At 51.3% G+C, this 27650-nt stretch overlaps 1 protein-coding gene and 1 long non-coding RNA gene across 4 annotated transcripts in view; one reads left to right on the top strand and one right to left on the bottom strand.

Annotated features, from left to right (window-relative positions):
• LOC120245714 overlaps nt 1-27650 on the bottom strand; it is a 64180-nt gene that overhangs the window by 778 nt on the left and 35752 nt on the right. The window contains exons 4-5 of one of the 2 annotated variants that reach the window (XR_005531853.1): nt 21702-21787; nt 20197-20737 (exon numbers count right to left, since the gene is read on the bottom strand). The exons of the other annotated variant lie outside the window; for it this stretch is intronic. This is a non-coding gene — a long non-coding RNA (uncharacterized LOC120245714). Of the gene's footprint in view, nt 1-20196; nt 20738-21701; nt 21788-27650 lie in introns of those variants that run through there. 2 annotated transcript variants of the gene reach the window in all.
• CHST11 (carbohydrate sulfotransferase 11) overlaps nt 1-27650 on the top strand; it is a 267274-nt gene that overhangs the window by 231931 nt on the left and 7693 nt on the right. The gene's annotated exons all lie outside the window — the stretch shown is intronic.

Here is a 27650-nt window from a genome sequence, read left to right as displayed (position 1 = left end):
GGCGCCTGACATGACTGACTACTGTCTGCTGGGAACTGGGGCGTGTGGTTGACAAAGCGTCGGACCCTCCCTCTGGGTGCTCCCTGTTGGCACCGTTACTGATGGTACAACTGAGGCACGGACAGGCTGTCCAGAGAGCCGGCACTGCCCTTGCCTGTGGCCGCCTGCTGCCAAGCGCGAATTTGCTCTGTCCCAACTCCCCAGCGCTCGCCCTCCATAAATCACTCCCTGTTTCAGTTGTATCGTTAGAGCAGAAATAAAACCTCCTTGGAGTGCCTCATATATCTGCCTCTGGCTTATTGCCAAGGCCTTTGGCGTGGAGAGAAGTGCCTCCTGGGAAGCGGGGAGTCCTATAAACCCACGGGGGCCCAGGCTAGATGCGGGGGAGGGGGCTAGCTCAGTCGTCCTGCCCCCAGGACCCCCCGATGGCTGTGACCTCAGCAGCCCTCCCTGGAAAGGGGCTCCATCCTCAGAGCCAGGAAGACTGAGTGGGTATATCGGGCTGTTTTCTGTATCTCCTCCCCGGAGAGAGAAAAGGACATAAAGTAACCTCTGTTCAGCCTTAAAACAGAAGGAGATTCTGTGACACACGCTGAACCTTGGTGACATTCTGCAAAGTGCAACAGGGCAGATGCAGACGGACAAGTACTGTCTGACTCCACCATCTAAAGGACCTGCAGCCCTCGGGTTCAGAAAGGGAGTAGAAGACGGGGTGCCAGGGGGTGCCAGGGCCTGGGTGTGTTCACGGGAGACAGACTTCTGGTTTGGGGAGATGACACATTCCCAGAGATGGTGGTGGTGTGTGCCCAACAACGTGACTACATTTTATGGTGCTCAACTGTATACTTAAAAACAGATAAGGTGGCAGATTTTGTGTCACGTATACTGTGCTGCAATTTAAACGCACACGTGCGCACACGAACTCTGGGTGGTTTTCTTCTCGCATCACTGCCCAGGGAGCTTGTGTCTTACGGAAGCCTTTGTCCCCAAGGGTCAGAGAGAAGCTGCCAGGAGCAGGGACCTGCCCTCAGGCCTTGTCCTGCACCCTTGCAGCCTCAGTGTAGATTTCCTGGGCTGGTCTTTGCTTAGAGTGGTCACCAGGGAAACCCCTCTGCCCTTCCCTCCTGTGGCCTCTGTTACGGAGCCCTGGAGCTCAGCTGGGGTCAGTCCTGTCCTTTTACAGGAGAGAAACAGACACCAGAAGAGGCAACGTGGCTTGCCTCGAGGAACGCATCCTATTACCGTAAGGCTGACAGATAAATACGGGACACCCAAGGTTGACTTTCAGATAAACTATGAACGATGTTTAGTATAAGTATGGCCCATGCAATATTTGGGACACACCCATGCTAAAGTTATCTGAAATTCCAATCCCGGTAGTGTTTTGAATTTGCTAAATCTGGCAAGCGTCCGTGCGAGGCCATCATGGTCTCGTGCCCCAGTGTCTTTGCACTTCAGAACTACAGGTGGTGCAGGGTGTCAGCATTAGGGATGCAGGTTCTGATGTCAGACTCATCAGATACCTGTGTGACCTGGGGCAAGCTACTCAGCTCTCTGGCCCTCAATTCTGCATCTTTTTTTTTTTTTTAAATATTTTTATTTATTTCCAGGAGAGAGAGAGAGAGAGAGAGAGAGAGAGACAGCGTGAGCAGGGGAGGGTCAGAGAGAGAGGGAGACACAGACTCCGAAATAGGCTCCAGGCTCTGAGCTGGCAGTCAGCACAGAGCCCGACGCTGGGCTCTAACCCACGAACCGCGAGATCATGACCTAAGTGAAAGTCGGACGCTTAACCGACTAAGCCACCCAGGCGCCCCTGCATCTTTTTTTTTTTTTTTTTAACGTTTATTTATCTTTGAGAGAGCGCAAGTGTGGGAGGGGCGGAGAGAGAGGGAGTCACAGAATCCAAAGCAGGCTCTGGGCTCTGAGAGGTCAGCACAGAGTTCGACATGGGGCTCAAACTTACAAACCGCGAGATCATGACCCAAGCCTTAGTCAGGCGCTCAACTGGCTGAGCCACCCAGGCGCCCCTCAATTCTGCATCTTAAAATATGGATGATAACAGCACCTTCCTCATGAAATGGTAAAACTTGAAACAGTAGTACCTGTAAAGTCCAAGCACAGTGCGGGTTCAATCAGAGGTAACTCTTCTTCAGTTATTCTCGTGGATTTGGTTCCTTTATGAATTAAAGATGACCATGTACGTAGCGAGTGTTAGGCCGTAATGCCGGAACAGGAAGACAACAGTGTAAAGCCCTGGCCTCTCTCCCAGCCTTGCTACAATATGCTGTGTGACCTTGGGCAAATCACTGCACCCCTCTGGGTCTCTGTTTCCTCAGCTCTACCTTGGATCAGACAGTTCTAAGGTGGCTTTCAAAATCAAAAGTGTAAATTATACCTCAACAAAGCTGTTAATATATTTTTTTAATTCTAAAGTGTGCCTCCCTCATGTCTCCCAGCGCAGGACACCCACATAGGTCTTCTCAGCTAATGCTCAGTGTGAGAAACAAGGGTTCTTTTCCCCGCTGGGCTAATGACTGTCAGGACTCAGAAAAGCTAAGTAACATATGCAGGGTCACACAGCCATTCTGTGGCAGAGCCTGACTTCCTGCCCTGGTCTCCCCGTACCCGTGTTCTTACCATCCTCTACAAACCAGGATTCCTTTGGAGGTGGCTGGGGGCGAGCAAGGTCAAGTCTCCGCGGATGGGTTATCCCTGGGCAGGTGAATCCGGGTGGGGCCGTCTGCGTGGGGCCATCCCAGAGGCCGATGGAAGCAGTCCATGGACTATCTTCCTCACCACGCTGCGACTGCCATCTTGAATGAAACAAATATGCCCCCTCCCCTCGCGGCAGAGAGAAATAATTACAGATTTCATGCGGGGTCCTTGGTGTCTCATCTAAAACCCTGAGCAAACTACGTGCCCAGAGACTGTTTCATCCTTTGTTTCAAGTCCGGCTTCAAAGTTCAAAGGAGATTTTGTCCTTTTCATTATCTGACAGACCGTTTAGCAGTTGGGTTCTGGGTGGTCTCCGTGACCAGCAAAGACCATACTGCGTGTCCCGCGGGTGTTGAGTCCAGGCTCGAGGCCGACGCTGGACCTGCCCCTCAGTGTGTTCCGAGAGGAAAGGGAGGCAGCTGGGTTAAGATGGAAACCTAAGGGGCTTGTAATTAGAAGGCTGTGGCATAAACCAGAGGGCTGGGATTAGTACCTGCTGGGGCGAACTAAAAATGGGCCATTTCCGCAAAGCAAACCGGAGAATCCCAGTGATGTTGGGCCAGCGGGAGTGGAAGATGAGAGGGGTGGCATGTATTTGCCTTCCCATCTCTACGCGCCCCGTGCCACCCCCAGTTGGACAGAGCTCAGCAGCCCTGCTCCAGAATGGCGCTGTCTAGGAAGGGCAAGCCCGGTGTATTGGTGTCATGGGCTAGGACTTGCGGGGAGGATGGGGGGGTGGGGGGGGGCAGTTCAAGGCTGCTGTAAATCTGCCGAGACATTACAGTACAATTTCTCAAGAATGTTCTAGTCATGGGCTTAGGTATGAGCAGAATACACTGCCGAACGGAGTGTGTGCCATTAGCGAGGTTTGCCATGTCTCAACCATCTCCCGATCTGTCTAGCCGAACTCAGGGCCCTGAAGGAGAAGGATGTGGGGCAGGCAAACCTGGTGGGTAGAATAGAGAAGATATTAGCAGCACATCTAGGATGCGTCAGATGGTTAGTGTAATGAAGGAGGACAATTTTGCCCACTTGCAGTTTTGTCTGATCCACCAAGTTACCTCAGACGACCAGTGTCATTATGAGCAGGTAGGTCTCTAGGGATTTAGAAGGAAACAGATAAGCATTTATCTGGCCACACCTCCCCTCCTCGCCCACCAAGTTGATGGTGTAGACATGGCAATGACAAATTACATTTTTAGAATTTTCTAGAACGAATGGTGTCTATCCCCCACTCCCTGCCAATTGTTGGGGTTCCTAAGATCTTGATTGTTCAAATCTTATGTTACACCCCTCAGGGTCTTATGTTGAAGACCCTTGAAGACCCTGCTCCTAGCTCATTCCTTTCAACACTTCGAAGAGCAATAGATGTGGCGCAGCTGCTCAGCTGACTGGAGTTACACCAGTGCAAACAGAAATTCCCTCCTCCAAGCCTGACGTTGCGGGGCTATGGACCCAACAGAATGGCCAGTGGGAGTAGGTGGCTCTGGGGAGCAGGTGCACCACACACCCTGGGGCGGTATCTTGGATGGTGATGGATTGGAGGTGATGAGATTGAGCCAGCCAGACTGCCACCTGACATGCTACAGATGCCTAAATGTTTGTTGAATGAATGAATGAATGAGTTAGTGTGCTTTTATAATCAAGTTTCGATTGAAATCTAGACTCAGAACCCAAGGAGGAAATGTTACATTCCCCAGTCCCTTTTTTTAAACTTTTTTTTTTTTCTTTTTTGAGAGAGAGCACAAGCAGGGGAGAATGGCAGAGAGAGAGAGAGAGAGAGAGAGAGAGAGAGAATGAATCCTAAGCAGGCTCCATACTCAGTGCGGAGCCAACACGGGGCTTGATCCCACCACCCGGGGATCATGCCCTGAGCCGAAATCAAGAGTCTGATGCTTAATCGACTGCCTCTTCAGTCCCTTTTATTTGGTCTTATTGAATAGGTGTTTGTTGAACACCTCCTATGTGCCAGGCAATTTTCTAGGTGCTGAAGACAGAATGGTGAACACAACATGCATAGAGGACAAACAAGTGGTCACAGAATCACAGAAATGCAGTGAAGGAGGAGCATAGAGGCTCAGGAAAGTCCCCCCAGGAAGCATTACATTGTAAGGTCCTGACGTTACAGGAGTCAGCAAGTTAAAGAGGGGAAGAAGTGGATCCAGGCATAGGGAGCCCATGCCTTCTGGAATGTGTTGGGGTAAAATTTTGTATTGAACGAGTTGATGGCCTCTAGACATCACATGATTCTAGAGAACAATAATAATAATAAAAATAATAATAGCTATGATTTCTCACTGCTCTCCATCAAAAGGATTTTCATGTCCCATTCATGGGCTGTCGCTCTAATTGAGTAAGTAGTTCCTTTAAAAATAATTAGAGATTGTAATCAGTCGCTATTCAGAAGTCTGGCAGGAACTAATTTGCAAGTCTCTTCAGAGTTGGCCTTAAAATTTCCCCAAAGCTGTGACTACAAGTAAATCAGGGCCCTGGGGAACCACGCTGGATTTCAGAGTAAAAGTAAAGAGGAAGTCAGACATACCTACAGTTAGGAGATGCCCCAGCCCACACAGTGTCTGGTCAATTCAGAAGCATCTGTGGAACAATTAAACTGTCTTCAACTCTGAGCTCCTTTTTTAAAAAGAAGGAAAGAAAAGTAGTGAGGTCGGTTTGCATCACCAGCAAGTCCTCTTTCCTTTCGGAAGCAAGAAGTTGGGAGGTAGAGCTGGAGCGGGAAGCCCAGACCCCAGCCACCCCTCTGTCTGACGTTATGATGGAGTTTGAGTCCCCACTTCCCAGTTCTTCAGAGCGCTCTGCGTTTTGCTGTGTCCTGGGGAAGGTACTAGCATCAGTGTGCTGTTACCCCCTGGGTTGTTCAAGAAACCAGTGGAGACCCCTCTAGTTTCCTAAGTCCTGTCCTCGGCAGCTTGGACATCTGTACCAGAGGGGCGCCTCGGTGGCTCAGTCAGTTAAGCGTCCGACTTCAGCTCAGGTCATGATCTTGCGGCTCGTGGGTTCAAGCCCCCGCGTCGGGCTCTGTGCTGACAGCTCGGAGCCTGGAGCCTGCTTCAGATTCTGTGTCTCCCTCTCTCTCTGCCCCTCCCCCCTTCATGCTTTGTCTCTCTCTCTCTCTCTCAAAAATAAACATTGAAAACAGTTTTTTAATCTTTAAAAAATAATTGCTAGAGGAGGGGAGAGAGCACGAAGGGCAGTGTCCACCGAGGGTAGCAGTGGACAGGAAGGGACAAGGTAGACAGCCCGTGTCTTTCTCTCCTTTCAAGTACCAACTAAAGCAGTACTGTCCTTGTTTCTGGTTAATTGTTGGAAAATGTGGTTTACGAAACAGTATAATAGCAATTAAGACATAAGAACAAAGCTGAAAAAATACACGAAAACATTAACAATTATCTCTGGTAAATGGGAGTTTGGACAATTTTTATGTTCCTCTTACTGTATATCCCTAGTTATTACTTTTAGTATCTAGAATTATTTTGAGAAATAATAGCAAGAAAAAGAAAAGGGAAAGAGAGACAGAGAGGCTTAGATATGCTGACAAACAGACCCATGGCTGGACTGACAGAGCCGGGCAGTCTGATCTTGCCTCCTGTCTGACTCGCTCTATCACCCTGACCAGCGGCTCTTTGAACTTCACCTTTTCTCATCTGGACAGTGGTACCCAAGCCTCCTGTCCAGACCATTTTATCACTTGCTGTGATAGTCCAGTGAGAAAAAGTAAGGAGCCCAGCAAATTATGAGAAACTATATACATGTAAAGGGTTATTTTCATCCACTAATTCACCAGTGAGGTTTTAAACTGTTTCTTCCCAGGCGAGTCCCCTGGGTGAGTGGTTAAGAATGCAGATTTCCTGGCCTGTGGCACAGATTGGATTTCTGGGGAGCTGGGCCCCCGAATCTGCATTTTAACAAGCAGGTACACACCCTTTACCTGCCCTGTGGATTCCTGTGGTAATTAAAGTTTGAGGTCCGGGGATTTAGAGCAAACAGCATTGTGGCAGGAACGTGAGAAATGGATGTGCCGAACCATACGAGTGAGTGGTTCTGTTGGCCAGTGACCCGTGTGCTCGCAAGTTCAAAGTGAGCTGGATGCCCCCAGGGAGGCGGATCTATGAAGGGCAGGCTGGACTTAGAATGAGGAAGGGCAGGGGAGCCCTGGGGTGTCTGGCTGGGGCGGTGCCTGGGGGACAGGGGCTTAGACCGGGAGGGAAAGCAGCCCTTCTGGCCTCCGTCCGGCGCTGTGTGTCAGGCAGCCTGGGTCGGTGATTTCGCACTCTCGCTTCCCTGATCACCACCTGTCCCCACAACCAGCCCCGGGCTCTAAGTAGCGCTAGACGGTTGAACAAGCTGGAGGCCTGGTCCCCTAACCTGTTGAGCCTGGTGGTGTCAGATGACAGCAAAGCCACCCCAAAAACATTGGCGGCAGCAGGGCCTGCCTCTTGGGCTTTTTACTTCGCTTCCACCCAGTTCCGAGTAGGCCGATCCCCACAGCACCCCGCACCCCCCCATGCCCCCTGCACTTGCTTTGCTCATTGCTGGAGAGGCAGCATCGCACAGTGGCTGGCACGCTCAGGAGCCACTTGCGCCTGCTCGGGTGAGAGTCCTATCTCTGCCACTCGCTCACTGTGTGACTGAGACCAGTTACATAACCTCTCTGGCCACACCTCTGGCCACACGGCCTCGCGTCTCCCTCGAATGGGTGGAAGAATGGTACCCGCCATGGAGGGCTGACCTCGGCGTTTCTCTGAGGTCATCCGCACAGAAGCCTTGCTACAGGGCTTGCCCACAGCAGGGCAAATAATTGTTATCAGCAGGTAACAGCTTTTCACCCGGCAACCATTTATTGAATGCCTCCCATGCTAAGTACAGAGAAGTCTAGAAGCACAGGGAGCTCGGGGTCTGGGGCCCGAACGGGTGTGAAGCAGCTTCCTGTGACCCAGTGTGATTCTAGCGGTGTGTCCAGGACACAGGTGGCACGGAATGGGTGCCTCATTGACTGGCTCAGAGGAGGACACACTTGGTTAGGGCTTGAAATAAGAGGGGCAGTAGGGGTGGAGCTCGGGGGGTGGCTTCCAGGTGGAGGGCAGAGTGGTGAGAAGAGCATCGCATGTGCTGCGTTGTGAGGGAATGGGGACAGGTCAGCCTGTCTCTAGCGGGAGGCCAGCACTTGACTTCGAGGCTGCCCTGGAGGGGATGGAAGGTGCACTTGTTCCCCCCAAGGGCCCTCCTGGCTCCTGGGGTTGCAGGTGACGCTCTGGGGTGCCTCTGCAACTCCCCAGTGTCCGTGCCGGTGCAGGGGTGAGTGTCTCATCTGCACTGCCTTCCAGCACCTCTGCCGTGTCCTTCCCCACGCGGCCCCCTGATCTCCACTTGCGAGCTGCCCTCCTGCACCCAGTCTTTGCCGCCTGACCCTTTTCATCCCGTTGCTGCATGTGCCTTGACATTGGCCAAACAACACAGATGACCCAGCACCTTCCTCGGAGGGCTGGTTCGCTGTTCACACGGGCTTTCGAGGAGCAGAGGATGGGTGTCTCCATCACCTAGACCCGGCTGACCCCCACTCAGGAAAACAAGTGCAGCCCAGCAAACAAAACAGGAAGGTCAGTCCCCTAGCAAACCGGAGCCCAAATGTGCACTCCAGAGATTGAATTATTTCCTGGCCTCTGCGGGTACGTAGCTCTCAACTACACTCAGACCTTGGAGAGGAAGTCCTGCTCAGGTTAGAAGTATAAAGAAAACAGATCTGGAAGGAGGCTTTTCTTTCTCCAGGAGGAGAATCTAGTACGTTCTGTCCTGTAAATGAGCTTTTAGGCTATGACTCTGAGACCTTTTGTTTTGAGAGAGAGAGAGAGAGAGAGAGAGAGAGAGCATGAATAGGGGAGGGGCAGAGAAGGAAAGAGAGAATCCTAAGCAGGCTCTGCACTGTCAGCACGGAGTCCAATGCGGGGCTCAGTCGTGACCTGATCTGAAGTCAAGAGTCAGACACTTCCCCACTTAACTGACTGGTCCCCGGGGCACCTGGAGGCTCATTTTAAAACAGAAGCACAAGCAAGCTGCGTGTAAGCCACTGCCCACCTCTCTGAGCCTCCGTGTTCCCATCTATAATCAGAGATGAGCCTATCCACCAATCAGGGTTAAGGGGATTCCGGAAATAACACATCAGGTTTCCCCCGCTCCAAGTCAAGGTTTCCAGAATGTTCGTTCTCTTCCCCAGGACGATGAGCCCGTGTGTAATGATTCCAAAACATGGTTTTGAATGAAACCGTAGCCTTCCCCGGGGGGTGTTCATTCACCAGGTAGTTTTGAGCGCCTGGCGCTGGCCTGAGACATGACAGAAACAGCTGTGGAGACAGGTGCGGAGCCTCTCCCGTGGTCTTATGGCCCGACAATGACTCCGGCTTCTGTTGGCATTTTGGGGACGGCGGGTCTGCCTCAGCATGCCCCCCAGGCCCCAGCCTAGGGCAGAAACTGGTCCTGCCTCTCTGCTCTGCTCCTCCAGGAGAGAGAAGGGCACTGCTGGTGGCCAGAAGTCATGGGTTACGTCCATGCCCTGGGTGGCCTCCTGGGGGTCTGTGAGTCCCAGGGAGGTGCACCAGGCTGTGCCAGTAGCTTGCCCTGCGTTGGCCCATGTGCTAGAAGCCAGCAAGGCTTTCCACACGCATGCCCACTATGGAAAGACAGAAAGCGGTGGTAACCCTGAGAACTTCCCCAGCACGTGATTAGATCTTGGCAGGAAATCCAGACTATGGCACATTTTAATGGCTATTTTAACCCCCAGGGGCATGTGTAGGTGGCCTGAAAACCAGATCATTGGTCTTTCACTTAACTTTCCAAAAATCCATCTTTCACACAAGAAATCAAACTTCTTGCCCAATCTCTGAGCCTTCCCCTTTCTCTTACCCCTTCTCCATCCCCGCCTCCGAGGTGTCGGCGACTGGCGAGACTCCAGGGAGGGGGATGGGCTGGCGTACCGTCACCCACATGACTTAGATGAGAAAACAGCTTTGCATAGTTAGCGGCTGACATCACGCGGTCCCCAGGTCCCTCCTGAAACACTGGCCGGATCAAAACCTGAGCTCAGCCAGGTAAATCCCCGTCTCACTGGCATCACTGGGGCATGTGCTGAATCCGGGGCATTGACATCATCCATCGATGCCCCCAGCCTCCAGGGTCTTTCTGGGACCCTCCTTCCCGGCTTGCCAATCACTAAGGAGACCAGATGGCAAAACACATGGTGATTCCTTTTGCAGTGACAAAAGGAATTAGAATCTTTCTTTCGCTCCAGAACCAAACGTCTATTAAGTCATTTGTTAAGCACTTGTTTCTGGACACACAACCCACAAAGAGGGCATCAGCCTTGTGCTTTGAACTTGACATGGGCCATCTGGTTTCATCCTCACTGTGCACATGTGTGTGGTAGGTGTTACCAGTCCTGTTAGGGGTGAGTGAACCGAGGCCCAGACCAGGTAAGGAACTTATCCAAAGTCACACAGCGGGGACCCCCAGCCAACCTGTGCCCCTCTGCTCCAGAAAGTGTGCCCTTCGCAAATGCTGTGCTGCCACTGGGCTCTTTAACTAGAAGACGGTGTTGGTGAGAAGCATCCTGCACCCCGTGTAGAGGCGATGAGGCCAGATGTTGGTTTTTGCTCGATGTAAGATTTCCAAACCCAAGATTTCCCCATGGGATAGAAGGAGGAAGGGGAAAGTTTATGAGAACTTTGTGGGAGGAAGTAACACTGGGGCTGTGGATGTCAAGAAGGGGCCTTCTCTGGTCATGGGGACACTTTCAAGCCAGGTGGGCTTCCTCATGCCCATACCTGCACCCTGAGCCCGCCCACCGAGCAGGACTGACCCCCTGAGCCAGGGTCACATAATGGTAACAATGGCTGACAATCTAACATGAGATATTCAGGCATTCTCCCGAGTGCTTTACATATTCTGTGAGTCCTGCACTGCCGCTGTTGCCACCTTACAGATGAGGACACTGAGGCACAGAGAGGGAGAGTAACTTGCCCAAGGTCACACAGCTGAGTGGCAGAGCAGGAATTCAAACCCAGCGAGACTTCTACACTGGTTCTGAGGAGGGGGGAGCTCGGCATTTGAGACTTGGAGTCAGGAGGAGGTGGTTTGGGGCCGGAGTGGGGAAGGGTTTCTTCAAAAAGCCAGCTTGGAGGTGATGTGAGCTTTCCGATGAGATGCTCCTGGTGAAGGCGCGGGTGCCAAGTATGTAGCAGTAGGGCTGCCCAGGAAGGTGGGCACGTGCCCTTCTCCGCACCACCAGCTCCGGGGCTGGGCCAGCTCCTCTGAAGAAAGCAAAAGGCCTCTCCCTGTGCCAGCAGCTCCCTGGAGAAACATCGGGGGTTGGGGGTGCGGGGGAGCTGGGAGGGCCCGGCTCCTGCCAGCGGCGGTTTGCCGAGAAGCACCTGGCACGGGCTATGGCCAAGACCATGGGGGCTGGTCGACTTTGCGCTCCTTTACAGAAGCGGGCCTGCCTGCTCAGTACTTCTGTTATTTTCACAAGTGTATTTCAAGGCGGTCGGAGACGCATAACTGAGGGAAATCCAGCCCCAGCATCCATGGGAGGAGGATGGTGGTCTCAGGATGGGGGGGCGTTGGCTCCGCCCGACCAGGAGCAAGGCCCGTGTGCAGGGCCAGCAGTTCCAGGCACCTGTTTCCTTCTCACCGCAGACCATTTTATAGATGCAGAAACTGAGGCTGAGGACAACCTGTCCAAGGTCATGCAGCGAACAAGGGGCAGGAGTGGAACCCAAGCACGGATGAGGGTGGAAAATGGGATCGAAGTACTAACTCCTTATTTCTCACTCTGCCGGGGTCAGGGGCGAGGGCCCGGTTCCTTCCGTCCTCCGCCCCACAGCACTGTGTTCTTACACAGCAAGAACTTAGAACAGTACTTGGCACACAGCACCTGAAAACTACCCGTCGTCCTGGTGGTGGTGGTGGCTGTGCCGTTAACAGTTATGCCAAGTGTAATCCCGCGTGCCCCGAGAGGGAGGCCCAGGACTGGGGGCAGCAGAAGGGGGGACTTGACTGATTCGAGCCTGAGGACAGTCGTCAGAGATACCACCCTGGAAGAAGGGAGGTATAAAGGCGGGTCTGAAAGGCCCACAGAAGGGACGCCTGGCTGGCTCAGTCGGAAGAGCATCGCGCAACTCTTGATCTCGGGGTCGTGAGTTCGAGCCCCACGTTGGGTACAGGGATTACTGAAAGCCCGCAGGAGTCCACAGGAAGGGCAGCTGTGAGGAGTGGGGCTTCGGGGCAGAAGACTCAGCCTTCACAGGTCCCTTAGGTGCAGGCAAACACAGCACTCCTGACCAAGTGCTGCAGGCCTGGGGCTGGGCACACAGGGCCTGAGCTCAGGAGTCCCGGAACCCCCTCGGAAGGTGGTGGAGACTCACTGGGGGCTTACAGCACAGAAACAACGGAGTCAAAGCTGTGCCCTGGAGGGGACCTGAGTATTTTGAGTTCGAGATTCCTATGGGACAATTACAGGTGATGACCAAGGAAGGGACAGAAGGTTCAGCCACCTCAAGAATGAAATGAGTGTGATGAGTGTGCAGTGGAAGGAAGGCGGGGGGAGTGGCCGGGAGGAGGCAGCGCCAGTTCGCAGAGGAGGCTGCTGGGAAAGAGGCCAGTGACTCCAGCTCGTACAGCGAACGAATGCCCAGCCTGGCTGAGCTGGAGCTTTGCCCTGAGGCATCCAGCTTAGTCCTCTGGATTTCCAGATGTTTCTGGTTAGAAGTTCCTATAAAACTCCGAGCAAATGCCCCGCCCTTTTGGGTTCTGGCCTGATGAAGAGCACTCGCACTGACGGAGCCTAGAGAAGCAGGGTGGGCAGGGGCTGGGCCAGGGGCCGGGCCCCACATCCCAGGCAGCTTGGGAGGCCCGTGCGGACGGCCGCGAGCCTGTGTGAGGTGTTCGTGCTGCTGAAGGCCTCGCTTTGCCAAGCTGGCCCAGTGGGGGCTTCACGGAGCAGCCCTTTGAAATGCTGGTTAAATTCTGAACTCCCCTCAGGGGCCCAGGGAAGACAAGGATCCTTTGGGCCCCTTAAGGCCCCTAAACAGAGCTGTCAAATGTGCTAGAAAGCAGTATAACCCACCGCGAAAATCCAATTTATGAAAGCCCAGGAGAAATGCGTCCCTCTGCTGTGAGGTGCCCTCCTCACAGATCTTGATGGAAACAAAACCTGGCTTCAGAGACCAGAAGGCGAAACCATACCCTGTGGCTGAGAGAATTGAAACTCATGGAAATTGTTGAGAAGAAAATTTCATTTCCCCTCAACACCATTTACAGACGATCTGCTGCCTGACCAAATAGTTACGGGATTTTTTTTTAAACTCCTTAACAACTTCAGGAAGGGAATTTATTATTCTTTTAATTGAGGTGTAATTGACGTGACACTAGTTTTAGGTATATGACTGATTCAACACTTGAATATGTTGGGAATTGATCCCCATAATTGGTCTAGTATAACACCCGTCGGCACAGTTATATGTGTTTGGTTTAGTTCCCCTTGTGGAGAGAACTTGTAAGATCTACTTTTTTAGCAACCTGGGGAAGAGAATTTAATCAGCACTTCCTTCCTAAGGGTTCAGTTCAGTGCTCCTCGCTGGGGGCGGGGATCCGTGCACCCAGCAGCCGTGCCTGCCCCTTGGAGGTAGAGCGGGGCTGCAGGGTCAGCCTGTGCGCTCCAGGCTACTCCCCATGGGAATGGCTGAGGCCACGAAGGCAGTCAGCCTGGGGGTCACTGGCATGGACTGAAGGTCCGTGCTGCAGAACTGGACCTCCAGGGTCAAATCTGTGCCCCACAAGGTGTGGGCCTGGAGATAATGTGTTTAAGTCATCTGAACCTCAGTTTCCTCATCTGTAAAGTGGGTAGCACTTCTCAGGTCATCATGAGGTTTAACCAAGATAGTGGCTGCCAGGTGCTTAGCAGGATGCCTGGCACACGGCAGGCACCCCCGTCCCATTGCTGAGGCCCAGCCAACGCTTCCCGTGTGGCACCTGGGTGACATCCATATTCCCAGCCAGACCGCCATGCTCCAGTCGCAAAACGTCCAGTTCGCGGTGGCGAGTGCTTTGAGGACGCCCGCATGGAGTATACTGTGAGGAATTCCCAGGCCGGAGAGCTGGGCTTCCGCTCCCGTGTCCCCATGGCTCCGGACGAGTGAATGAAGGATCCGCCCTGCTGGCTCAAAGGTGGACTGATGACCACTAGGAAGTTGCTTGACTTTCCAGGCCTCACTTTCCTTATCTGTAAAACAAAGGCACGAGGGTGCACCTCTCCGTTATGGGATGAGGGAGGATTAGGTAAAGTCGGCCTGGGTCCGGGGTTAGCGGCCATTGTCATCACTGTGACCCCACATTTGACCTGCTGGCTCCGATTTTCCGTGACTTCATTTAAGGATGGGAATTCGTCGTGGCAGTAAAGAGGCAGGAGTCCACCGCCACACGGAGCCCTCTTCTCCCAGCCGGGGCCTCTCTGGTTCTGTCCCTGTCCCCCCGCCACGTCTGATCCCCCCGCCTGGACCCGGCATCTCCCCCGCAGCCTGATGGGCACTCAGTGCTGCCCTCCATGAATGCATCGTCTCGTTTCCGTTCTTCTCCCCCTGAGCCTGCGGTTGAATCTGTAGCTTTCTGGATCATTGTGTTTCACTCCAGACCTCACACTGACCCTTTGCCCAGTGCTTTCCTCAGGGCAGTCCAGAAAACACGACAGTGGAGGTATCCATGCCTCTCTTGAGTGACTGTAGTTTTTAGGTTTTTCACAAGAAATCAGAAATAGAGGAGGAAGCCCCGCCCCCACCCAGGTACTTGTTTACCCAGCCTGCAAAATGGGCTGAGCAGGGGAAGTGAAAAAGGAGCCATGGGAGGGGAGGGCCGAGGCTTCCTCCTGTGACAGAGCTGTGTTCCCAGCTGTCACCAGGCACCTTTGTGCCCTGGAGCTGCAGGGTCCCCGCTGGGGACTTCAGTCGCCACAGGAAGTAGATTCATTCCTGAAAGTCAGCCCCCCTCAGACCCTGACCCCACTTGCTCTTCCGAATCTGGTCATTGCTTTGGCTCCGAGAATGCCACTTAGTGTGTAAAAAAAAGACTCCCCGTGGCCCCCCTACCCCGCTGTGCAATTATGTCTGTGGAGCTTCCTCTCTGGAAGGCCGGGGACGGGGGCGTGCTGCAGCCTCTCGCGGGCGCCCAAGGCCTGTCCGGCTTCCGCGGGCCGACCTGTCCCTGTCACTCTGGGCCCGCAGCCAGGCTGGACTGAGCACCCGGCTTGCAGGGCCCAGAGGTGGCCCGGCCCCTCTCGCCCTGAGTGTCTGTGCTTCCTGTTCGCCCACGGCACCTGCTGCCTACGAGACCTTCTTCTCACTCAGCTCACAACTTCTCTCTCCAGCTTCCCAGGAGCATTCCTTTCTCAGGGGAATCCTTTGCTAACAGGGAAGGGGCACTGCCCGTGCTATTCATCCCACTTCACCCTCAGCCCCGCCTCGTGCAACGTTACTGAGCATTTATGTGCCAAGGTGACCTAGCTCCTCATCTGATCTTTTCTCCCACCTCTGAGGCAGGGGCCGTTGTTCTGCCCATTTGACAGCTGGGGAAATGGAGGCCTCGGAAGGTTAAGCAAGCCCCAGGCCTCCAGGCTCAGAGGTGCTAGATCTGGGAGTCTGACGCCAGCATACTGCTGATCCCCGGGGTAGCATTTGTCACCTGCCATGCGGCATTATATTTTTTTTTCCTTTCCTCATCTGCATCCCCTGTTAGGATATGAGGTTTGTCCCTGAAGGCAAACCGGATCTTGCTCCACAGTGGGCGCCCTGCAGCGCCTTCGCCCGGGGCCCGAGCGCCAACCGATGGATTGAGGCCAGCGTGGAGTGGCTGCCAGACTGAGTCGTCCCTCCTGGGGGACCCCCCCACATGCCTGACTGCCAGAGGCCCGGGCGTCAGGGCCTCTTCCCACACTGCTCAGAAGCCCAGGCCAGCAGCTGTGGGCCCATGCAGGCCCAGGCTCCCTCTCCTGCTCTGCCCTGAGCTCACCACTACTGGGCCTTCACCCAAGGGAGACAGGGAAAGCGAGGGGCAAGTGACATCAGCCACCCTCCCTCTTTGTCGGCACCTCAGTGCTGAGCTCTAGTTCGGGGAAGGTGAATGCGGGGGAATTTCCTCATCTCTTCATTTATTACGTCAGAAGATAAGTAAGGTCTCTGGACAGTCACCTGTGCATCCCCAGTGCCTTGTGCATTCAGGAAGCTAGTATCACCATCACCTCTAACCTTAGAAGGCGGGTGCTGTCATAAGCCCCATTTTACAGATGAGAATACTGAGGCTCATGTTACATAACTTGCCCAAGTTCCACGGCCAATAAGTGGTAGAGCCACATTTCAACCCAAGGCTGCCTGGGTGTAAACTTTGTTCTGGACATGCTGCCACTCCACAGAAACAGCTACAGAATCCGAAAGACCTCTGCTTTTTTCACGGGAAAGATCTTCTAGCTTTGAGTTATGAACTGCATGCACAGTTAGAGCGTCTGAGGGCCAGTTGATAGCTCTTTGCAGACGTTTTCTCTTTGAACTTAACAACAACCTGTTGGGTTTGTATTACTGTTAATCCCCACTTTACAGATGCGGAAACTGAGGCTGGGAGGGGGCAATGACAGCCCCTATGCCACGTGGCTAGATAGGGACATTGCCAGCATTCATATCCAGATGTATCTGCCTGACCCCAGAGTCTGACCACCAAACTCTGTGTCGGGTCGGCTCAGCAGAATCCCAGACTTTCTACGCAGGGTACGAAACCAGATGCTCTCAGTCTTTGTTCTGTATTCATGCAATGGGATCAGGGAGGCACTGCTTTTTCGATAGGAACCTGTCCTGAAATCGATTCATTCGTTTCCTTCCACTGACCCAGGGTCACTGGGTTTTTTTGTGTCATGAGGGTCAAGACTTCACCCGTTTCTTGCGTTCACGTTTCCTTAATAATTTCTCAAGCCCAGCCAGCCCAGTGGGCAGCCTCTGGCAGGTTTCCCGTTTTGGATAAGAGGTCACTGGCTCCAATCTGGTTTCAGAACTTCCACCGATCGTGACTCCACGTGGAGTAATGTACCCCTTAGGTTGGTGGAAGGTAGCAAGGACGTTTTCTGTGCCTCACAGAGCGGTGTTAGCACCTTGTAGGTGGCCCTGGGGCTGGCCCACCCCTTGCTCCGTCCCCGAGTGCGCCCCCACGCCACCACCACCACCGAGGGCTACTGGGCGGACGGAGTGAGGAGATGCCTCCTTTCGCAAAAACAGAGGACTCGCTCCAGTCTTAGCTCTGCTGCCACCTGGGAGAGGGTGAGGAGTTCCCATCTCTGGGCCTTGGTGTCGCCGTCGGAAAATCACAACCTGGTATCAGTTGTTCACGAAGGTATTTTCCAACTCTGAAGCTCTGGGTTGCAAGGACTCTCAGGGTGTGAAATCACTCCAAAGCCCTCAGGACAGAAGTGCATTTATACCGCTGACGTCATTCACTTGGTGTCTTACTCACCTGTGGGCCGGGTCGTGGCTCATGCTGTCGTGTAAAAGCAGCACAGCCCAGGTGCTTAGGCTGGCGAATTTAGATAGGCCTGTAGCGCTCTCCTTGTTCCTGTTACATGCCCATCATCCCAAATGGGCCATCCCTAAATGAGGGAAAGGCAGTGAAGGGACTCACACACACACACACACACACACACACACACACACACACACACACACAAAGCTGAATACTGGAAAGGCCTTAAGGTGCTGGCACAAAAGTAACCTGCCTGGCACTTGGGATACAGAGTTGGCCGAGGCCTGTCTGAGCCACCGCAGAAGAGGGAAATTAGTTGAACTGGCATCATTCAGGGCTCTAGACCTATGATCAGGGTGACACAGCTTGAGACATAGGGTGCTAGGTGTGTCTAGGTGTGTCTGGCCCTCTCCAGGAAATACACCACGTGCACAAATAAAGGCCAAACAGAGTGGCTTACGTGTACCTTTTGAACAGTGAGGAAATGGGATATTGTTGAAACATCCTACTTGATTATGACATAAATTGACTTTTTGGGTGTCTCTCAATCCATAGCTCACGCATACACTATATAGTCTGTTAATACATATTATAGGTCATCTCTCTACAGCTAGGAAATGACTCTTTAGACCTCCGGTTTGCTTAACGGCTGCGGGTCCAAGTTGCATCCCTTGGCTTCTGTAAGTCCCCTACGGCAGTGAGATTGAACGGTGGTGAGCCGGGCATTTGGCACGGGTGACAAATGTGTGTGATGTCAACTGTAGAACCCACTCGTGTAAAAGCAGTGCTCGGTCAGGAGTTCTCAGAATGGAGCACGGGACCACCACCCCTAGAATTGGCTTGTAGAGTTACCGCAGGACAGCCGTTGAGAGCAGGTACCCAGGACAGCCATACCTTCTGAGTCAGAATCTCCTGGGAATCCACACTTTGCCAAACCTCCACTGTGCCCCTTCCACACCCTAAAGATTGAGAGCTGCTCTTAGACCGAGTGGCAGGCTTGCTGTCCTGCTGGCTACACTGTTCTCATCTGTAATATTTATCATGGGAAAGCAAATTACTATTCACCAAATGCCTACTACGTGCATGGCTCCATGCCAAGTGCCTCCGTGTGGGCTCTCAGTGAATCCTTAGAACATCTCTGAGAAGTAGACATTATGGTCTCCATTTTACAGAGCGAGACACTAAGACCTGAAGGTGTCAAGTGATTTGGGCAAAATATGAGTAGCTGAACATTCTGGTGAGTCTAGGAAGAGCACCAGGAAGCAAACCAATGAAGCCAGTTGGTCCAGGGAGGGAGAGACCAGAAAGGGAAACTGACGGGCACAGGCCCCTGCCTCAGAAGATCATCGCCCTCTGGGGAGGTGCCATCAGCACCCTGGCTGGGAGACAGTTGGCGCCATTTGAATCTGTGCCGTGGAAACTTCCTCCCTGCGCCCTCCTGCCAGCTGTGGCTTCTGCCCCCCCCCTCCCCCCCCACCGAGCATCAGTCAGCAGGTGCGCGGGACGTCTGCCCTCTGACTTCTGATTTCCCAGGAAATCCAGTCCCCCGAGCAGCATGGGGGCCACATCCCTTCACCATTGTCCCTGTTCCTGGCTACCATTCACGGGAAGCCGGTCCAGCTTGGCACCAGCCCCGTCCGTATTCCTGCGCCCCTCCCCAGGCCTCCGGAAGCCCAAACAGCTGATCTGAAATGGACATGCAGCCCCTCCAGCCGCACCTGGCCGGGCTGAAAGGGAGCCCTGGCAGCGGCACCCCACGCCAGGCCTTCCCAGAGCAGCCCCTGGCTCCAGCACCCTCTCGCATGATCCCCCCACCTCCTGTTTCCTGGCCTCCCCAGTCGGGTGGAAAGTGCCAGTCTCCCTCCCTCCCCATCACAGGCGGCTGCAGCCACCCCGCGACCGTTTCCACCCTGGGCTGCAGCTGCAGGGTCTGTGCCAGAAACTTCGGTGGGAGGCCCGGGCGGGGCTGCAGGCTCAGGCACCAGGAGGCCCATGCAGCCGCATAGCCGTTCCGTGGCCTTTAAAATCCCTTCCGTGGCCTTTAAAATCCCTTCTGTCCCCAAGTTACTCATTCACGCCTGCACTCACTGTTCACTCGTTTGCTCATTCGACAAAGCTTTGAGGGTCCGCTGCGTGCGGGTGCTTGGGCATACAGAAGGAAGCAAAAAAGTGAGAGCTCCCTGACCTCCCGCGAGCTTACATTCTGGGAGGGAGAGCCCCGCAGAAGTTGCAACAAGAGCATCAGAAGGAGGTGAGCACTAACCAGGAAACGGGGTGTGAGAGCTGATGTTCCGGCAGTTTCTCTTTTTTTTTTTCTTTTGAACGTTTTATTTATTTCTGAGAGAGAGACAGTGTGAGTAGTGGAGGGTCAGAGAGAGAGAGAGAGAGGGAGGTACAGAATCCAAAACAGTCTCCAGGCTCCGAGCTAGCTGTCAGCACAGAGCCTGATGTGGGGCTCAAACCCAAGAACCGTGAGATCATGACCTGAGCCGAAGTCGGACACTTAACCGACTGAGCCACCCAGGTGCCCCTCCGGCAGTTTCTCTTAATAACTAACTGTTGCTGATGGAGAACTTTCCTAATTGCTCCCTGGGACTCCTGCGGTCCAGCCGGCTCCACCTGAGGTCCCCCACCCCAGTTGCGTTCCGTTAACCGAGCAGGGGCAGCGTGGGGCAGCAGGGTGCTGCTTAGAACAGCCTGCTCTAAGGAAGGCACCTCCTTACTAGCCTTAGTAACCCCAGACGCCTGGTGAGGGTGCCAGCTGGTGGCCCTGAGGCAAACCCAGCCCAAACAAGTATGGTTTGGCCCATGTATTAAAAAAAAAATTTTTTTTAATTGTAGCTAACATTTAAGAATGCCAAGATTTCACATGAAATCTGGTTTTCTGGCTTCTCTTGGAAATTGAAACATCTTGAAAGACCAGGTTCCCGTTCCCTTGTGGCAACACGAGCAGGATTCAAGTGGCATTCAGCTTCTGCCTGGCTCCGGAGGGCATTCTGAACTTGCACCCCGAATCCAGGTCACACATTTAGACCCCGCATATGAAAGGAGTCGTTTGTCCGTTAGCCCGAAACCTCTGCTGGCTTGTTTCTGTCCACAAAGCTCCTGAGGTTAAGAAAAGCCCATCAGAACCCGTAGCTCCTGCGGCCGCGTCAGCTGCGCCTGGCTGGGGTTTTGCATCCGGAGCCCAGCACCGGGGGCCCTCAGGCACCCAGCGTCTCATGCACCCCTGCCTCATCTGCCAGAGCCCAAAATGCTCCCCATCTGTGCACCTTCTTCCTTTTGCTTTGGAAAGGTAGGAAAAGCTCCTGCAGACGTTCAGTCCTTTTCATCAGGCCTTGCTTCCGTAGCGACAGGTTCAAATCCTCAGCAACCCGTTTTCTGGCAATGTTAAACCCTTTACGTTGCGCAACAGATTCAGACCAGATTGTTTCTTCCGAGGTTCAGTGTTTTTCTCCTTTCTTTTCTAAACATAAAAGTGTTTAAGCATTATATAATTCCTGGTAGTTCCCTAAGGAGCATCCAAACATCTCTGAGAACTGTGGCCTTCCAGACCTTTGACCTGACCCTGCCGAATGATCGGAAAGCCCCTTCATCTTAAATCTGAGGACCAGGAAAGTGCATTTTGCCCAGGATCATACTCAGGCATTGCTCGGGTTCTGTATGTGCTTGAATTTATAGCTGGTGGCATTGGAGCCTTGGGGGCAATGATTCCCCACCGGGGTGGCTTTAGACTAGAATCCCCTGGAGCTGGGCCACACTCAGAGCAATCACATCAGATCTCTGGGGTGGGCCCCAGGACTCAGTGGTGTTTAGCGGCCCCCTGTGATCCCAGTGATCTGCCAGGGTTAAAATCCTTGGCTCCAGCAGCTACCTGGGCTGGAGATGGTAACTCCCAGGCAGGTGTGCAGACCCTGGGAGCCCACACAGTGCAGGGTCTCAGAGCATCTGAACCCTGCCCCTGTCCCTTAGCTCCCCGATCACAAGCAAGCTACTTACTCTCCCTATGCCTCAGTTTCCTCATCCATAAATTGGGAGTACGAGCATACCTGTCTCCTAGAGCGTGAGGACTCACAGTGGCTGGTACATAGTAAGTGCCCAGCAGTTGGTAGCGAGGGTAATAAATGTGCGCCTCTTGTTTGCTGTGGCCGTGGTTCCTTCAGTGGCACCTCAAGACTAGCTCTTTTCGTGAGCGTTTGGAAATTTCTATGCCAGAAAGAAATGTGACAGAATCACAGGGAATCAGATCTTTAGCTTTCTCTCTCCTCCCCAATTCTCAGATCAGCGGGATGATGGCAGGGGGCAGCCGAGGTGCCAGAAGGGGTGTTGTATTAGAATTTCCAGGTGGAGAAACCGAGCCCGGGCTCACGCCAACAGTTGTTAATGGCAGGTTGCGCCAAGCCCCACTCACTTGATGCCTCCAAGTTTACCTTCTTCTCCGGGTGTCCGTTTCTCTGCATCTTCCCCACTGGACAGCAAAACCGGACAGCTGCTCCTTCCGGTTGGGTTCTTATGTCTGTAAGAAGTTGTAAACCACCACCAAAGATGTTTTAACTTACAGGAAACCAGCTTTTCTTCCTTTTAAGATGAAACGTGGCAAAGTTTTGAAAGACTTTTTCAAACAGTCCCTAAATTTGGTACTTAAACTAATTATAGATGCCTTTTTTAAACGTCCAACTTAAAAATAGACATCTAAATGAGGATGCAGGACACAGCCCAGAGCCTGTAGCCATGTTCACGGTTTCCTAGAATCAGCCCTCCTCTGACCTAATTTATACTTTTTGGAGATCAAAGGGAGATGAAGGGTGTCCAGGCTGAGGGCAGAGGTGGGTCTAGGAGCCTGTTGGCAGCAGACGATGAACCTGGGATCTATGTCCTGTGATTGAGAATAGCTGCGATTCAGTGAGTTCCTCATCATACGACCCTGTGGTTCTCAAAGTATGGCCCCTGGACCAGCAGTGTCCGCATCACCAGCGTGATGGGCTGAATTGCATCCCCATCCCCACCCCAAATTCATATGCTGAAGTCCTAATCCCCAGTAATCCAGAATGTAACTGTGTTTGGAGTTAGGGCCTTTAAAGAGGTGGTTAAGTTAAAATGAGTCCATTAGGGTGGGTCCTAATGCAATAGAACTGCTGTCCTTACATGAAAAGGAAGAGACAAGCATGCGCAGAGGGGACACGAAACAGGAAGGCCGACATCTGCAAGCCAAAGAGAGAAGCCTCAGAGGAAGCTAACCCTGCCTGCACCTCCAGAACTGTGCGAACATTAAATTCTACTGCATCAGGCACCCAGTCTCGGGGATTTTGTTACAGCAGCCGCTAACAAACTGGCACGCCTGGGATCTTGCTAGAAACAAACTCTCAGGTCCTATCTTCGATCCGCTGAATCAGTAACTTGGGGTGCAGTCCAGCAGACTGTGTTTTAACAGGCTCCCCAGGTGATTGCCATGCGTGCTGAAGGTCGAGAACCACGAACGTGAAGTATTCTTAATACCCAGTGGGAGCCAGCCCAGAGACAGAGGACATGTAGTTGGAAGTATAGCTGGTCTGCTAAAATATAAACCTCTTTTACTGGGTTCTACACAAGTCCCGGTGTGTCCTTTAAATGGGACGGTGGGTGTGAAAGTGCTCTGTAAATTCCGAAGCGACATGAAGTGGTAGCGATTGGTAATGGTAGTATTTTGTCAATGGAAGGAGGTAGCCATGTGAATACTCCAGCAGGAGCAAACGGAATCCAAGGATTTCCCTCCTCCACCGAAATTTGAGTCCTTTAAAATCTTGTACATTTTCCACCCCAACCAATTGGAATGTGTCTGAGAACAAAGGCGAGGAGATTGAATCCCCATTTCCCTTTTTGTCCTTGCTACTAGGAAGCCTACAACTAAGTGAGACTCTTAATCATGGCTTTCATGGTTAGTATATTTGTTTTTTCCTACTTGTGTGTTGTCCTTTGTTATGTTCTCTTCAGATACCCTTGAGAAAGACCAAAAAAGAAATAGGGAGAGAGAAAGTGTGAGAGAGGAAAGATATAGTTGGAAAAGACAGATGCCCTCTCACAAAGGACCAAACCATTCTTCATCAGTGAGTCCTCTCAGTCCCCTGTCTTCCTGATGTCCCATAGCTGTAGCCCCCGGGAGAGTTCACTGATACCCAAGGAACCTGTTAGTTGCTGAAGAGTTATGACCATTATAATAGCTCCTTTGAGTCCTGCTTGGGAACAGGTGTGGAAGGGACATGACCAGATTTGCATTTTTTGAGGTTAGAAGTCGCCATTTACCTGATTGCAATCTCTGCGTACTCTTGGTCCTTATAACAAACATGGAGGGGGCGCCTGTGTGGCTCAGTCGGTTAAGGGTCCGACTTCAACTCAGGTCATGATCTTGCGGTTTGTGGGTTCGAGCCCTGTGTTGGGCTCTGTCTGTGTTAACAGCTAGCTCAGAGCCTGCTTCGGATTCTGTGTCTCCCTCTCTCTCTCTGACCCTCCCCTGCTCATGCTGTCTCTCTCTCTCAGAAATAAATAAAACATTTCTTTAAAAAATGGAGATATCTGGAACTGGCCAGGCTGCTGTCAGAAATCTCTCCTGCCTCCTCTTGGCCACGATGGTGAAGAATTCTTCTCTTTCCTGTGACCTGTCCAGGGCTCCCCTCCTTAATCCAGGTTTCTTAAAACCAAGCTTCAAGGGATCCACAATACAACCCCCAGGGATCGGGAGTTCTGCCTCACAACTGCAACTTTTGTGTGTTGTTATTTTGGTGATAATCTTTTGAAAAAGTTCAAGCATTTCTGGATTATTAGGGCCACCCCTGATAACCTAGCCCTGCCCCGTGGACTCAGGTGTGTGTGTTCACTGATGGCTCTATGGCATCATGCAGCTCTATTTTTGTCATCTTAGGCTAATTAGGAATGAGCAAAGACAGAAAATATGTAAATGATGGGTTTGTACCAAGTGAAGGTCAAGTGATGTTACAGCGTGGTGGGTTTTACAGTAACTGGAAATGAGAAAATGATGGGAAAACTTCAACCTCCTGCAGGACACAGAGGAGGAATGCCATATGGCAAAGAACCTGCCCAGAGCGGTGAGCGAGCACAGGCTCCGGGTTCGAGCAGGGCTTTAGTTCTGGCAAAAGGACATCGTCCGTCACAGCAGTGTCCACTCGAATGTCTACATGTGTTTTGGTCTCAGTTGTATACCTAGCTTAACATTTGTGCACATTTTTGTAACATTGTATTTTTAATAAGTTAAAACAACACTGGTCTAAAATTATTTTAAAATAAAAAATATTTTGTTAAAAAAAAAAAACAGCAGAGGCCCAGGTGAATTTCTCCCTCTGTGACGGGGACTAGATATGTGTCACATCTAAGAATCTGCCTCTTCTCTTGACCTTCACCCTCCTGAGGGGAACTGGGCATATCTCATTCCAGCAGGTGCACCATTTGCCCCCTAAACTGCCGTGGAGAAGAAGGAAATGGAAAAAGAAACCTCAGATACCACATTTCAAAGCCCCGTTTAGTTAATTTTGTCTCTGCAACTGGACATAAAAGGAAACCATGGTATCACTCCTATTTCATGGCTTTGTGGTCCTGAGTGCAATACTGACTGACGTGTTACTTCCCTAGAGATTCAGGTGGCCAGAAAATTGTCTCCAACTGAAAAGAGCTAGAGGGGAAAACTGGGGGAGATCCCCTTGTTTCTCTGCTCACTTAGTAACGTATTGCCTTCAAAACAGTCTATAGCAATCTGAATGAGCTAGATTGATGGGTCTTTTCTCCTTCTGAATCCTTCTGTTTTCTTCTGGACAGTTTGCTGTTCCTGTTGATATGTGAATGGCATAGGCTCCTCTTAAGGATACCTCTGCTAAGAAGTCAGGAAGTGCGAGTCAGAACCTTTCATATTAATAAAATATTAATTGACTTCCACAACTTCGAGCTGCCTGCAAAAAAATTATAGAGCTGGTGAAATTTGTCTTTGGGATTCCTGGCCCTCTCTTTTGGGTTTCTTTTTTCTTCTTTTATGAAAGAATGCCTGCATATCAACTGCCTGCTGTGTACCATACCTTGCCCTAATTCTGAACTAGACTTGATCTTATTCTCTACATGCCGAACCCATGCCTCACTTGATTTAATGCAGAGGAGGTGGTACTATCCCCATTTTGCAGCTAAGAGAACTGAGGTTCAGAAGGTTAATGGTCTTGCCCAACCAAGATCAAGGCCAGATCTTCTGATTTCAGATCTCCTCCTCTCTACTTACTACTGCCCTCATACCCTTTATTTTTCTATGTAAAAATATCCTCTTATGTGTTATCTTCTCTCATACATTTATGCTTTATATCAGTTTGCTCAAAGTTATTGACTGAAGGCTTGGCTCCTGTATTTGTTCCCTAGGGCTCCCGGGTAGCCCCTTCCTTGCATTTTGTCAGCTTCTGGATGTCACTGGCAGTTTTTGGCATCTCTTAAGCTTGTAGATGCATCACACCAGCCTCTGCTTCTGTTATCACATGGCCTTCTCTCTGTTTTCTCTGAGTCTCTGTTTTCTCTCCTCATTAAGACACCCATCATTGGATTAAGAGCCCACACTAATTCATTATGACCTCAACTAATTGCATCTGCAAAATCCTATTTCCAAATAAGATCACATTCTGAGGTTTCAGATGGACATGAATTTTAGGGAGACGCTATTCATCCTAGTACAGCCTTTATTAAAGAATGTTCTGGCTTCTATGAACATTTGGGAAATTTCGTTTGCTACAGAGGGGCCTTCCTGCTTTCATATCAGGTTTCCCTAAAGAGATTATTAACTGATTCATTCACTCACAACAAATATTTATTGAACATCTTCTATGTGACTGGTAGTTTGTTTTGTTTTGTTTTCAGTTTATTTGAGAGAGAGAGCGCACACGAGTGAGTGGAAGGGGGCAGAGAGAGAGGGAGAGAGAATCCCAAGCAGGCTCTACGGTGTCACAGCACAGAGCCCAATGCAGGACTCAATCTCATGAGCCATAAGATCATGACTTAAGCCAAAATCAAGAGTCAGACACTTAATCAACTGAGCTATCTAGACACCCAAGTTTGCGAATCTTAAAAAGAAAATCTTACGTTTTCCTTCTGAGTTTTAGTTCACAAATTCCTATTGACCAGACTAACAATAAGAACGCAGGGACCAAACCCTCACCACAGCAGACAAAGAGAGACTTTGCAGATGAATGGACTGGAGGCAGAGTGGCTCGGCCACAATGGTGAGGCACATGCAACATACACAGGAGACACGCCTGAAGTGCCAGGTTCTGATGAACAGGGGGTGCTGTCCTGCAAAACATTATGGGACCTCTTCTTCATGAGGCCATGACTTTCAAGACCAGGAGACCTACTGACTCTCCTAACACACAGAAACAGCCACAGAGAGAGAAAATGAGGAGACAGAGGCATACGTCCCAAATGAAAGAACAGGACCAAAGTCACAGCAAAAGGGCTAAACAAAATGGAGGTAAGCCATATGGCTGATAGAGAATTTAAAGTAACAGTCATAAAGATACTTACTGGACTTGAGAATATAGTGGAGGGTCTCAGTGAGACCCTCAATGAAGAGAAAACATAAAAAAGAACCAATCTGAGATGAAGAACATAACAACTGAAATTAAAAATTCACTAGAGGGGGTAAGTAGACTAGAGGAGGCAGGAGAATGGGTCAGCAAACTGGACGTCAGAGTTCTGGAAAGCAGAACAGGAAAAAGAAAAAAGAATAATAAAAGATGAGAATAGGTTAAGGGAACTCAGTGACACAATCCAGCACAATAACATTTGCATTGTAGAGAAAGGGGTCAGAAAATTTATCTGAAGAAATAATAGCTGAAAAATTCCCTAATCTGGGGAAGGAAACAGACATCCGGATCCAAGAGGCACAGAGAACCCCCAACAAAATTAACCCAAGGAGGTCCATACCAAGACACATAGTAATTAAAATAGCAAAAAATAGTGCTACAGAGAGAAGGTTAGAAGCAATATGAGAAAAGAAACCCGGTACATAGAAGAAAAACTCCATAAGGTGGATTTTCTTCAGCAGAAAATTTGCATGCCAGAAGGGAGTGGCCTAATATATTCAACAGGCTGGAAGGAAAAAACTACAGCCAAGAATACTCTTATCTCTCCCTCTATTCTGAATGATAGCCTTGCTGGATAAAGAGTTTCCCAAAAGTTGAAGGAATTCATCACCACTAAACCAGACTTACAAGAAATGTTAAAGGGGATTCTTTGAACCAAAGCCAGATAAAGACACCGCAATAAAAGGAGAACTGCAGGCCAGTATCTCTGATGAAAAACTCTTTGACAAAATACTAGCAAAACTAATCCAACAATACATTTTTAAAAATCATTCACCACAA

Source organism: Hyaena hyaena, unplaced genomic scaffold (genome assembly GCF_003009895.1).
Source record: "Hyaena hyaena isolate Hyena2069 unplaced genomic scaffold, ASM300989v1 scaffold_432, whole genome shotgun sequence".
NCBI classification, from domain to species: domain Eukaryota; kingdom Metazoa; phylum Chordata; class Mammalia; order Carnivora; family Hyaenidae; genus Hyaena; species Hyaena hyaena.
This window is presented reverse-complemented; position numbering and strand designations above follow the sequence as displayed.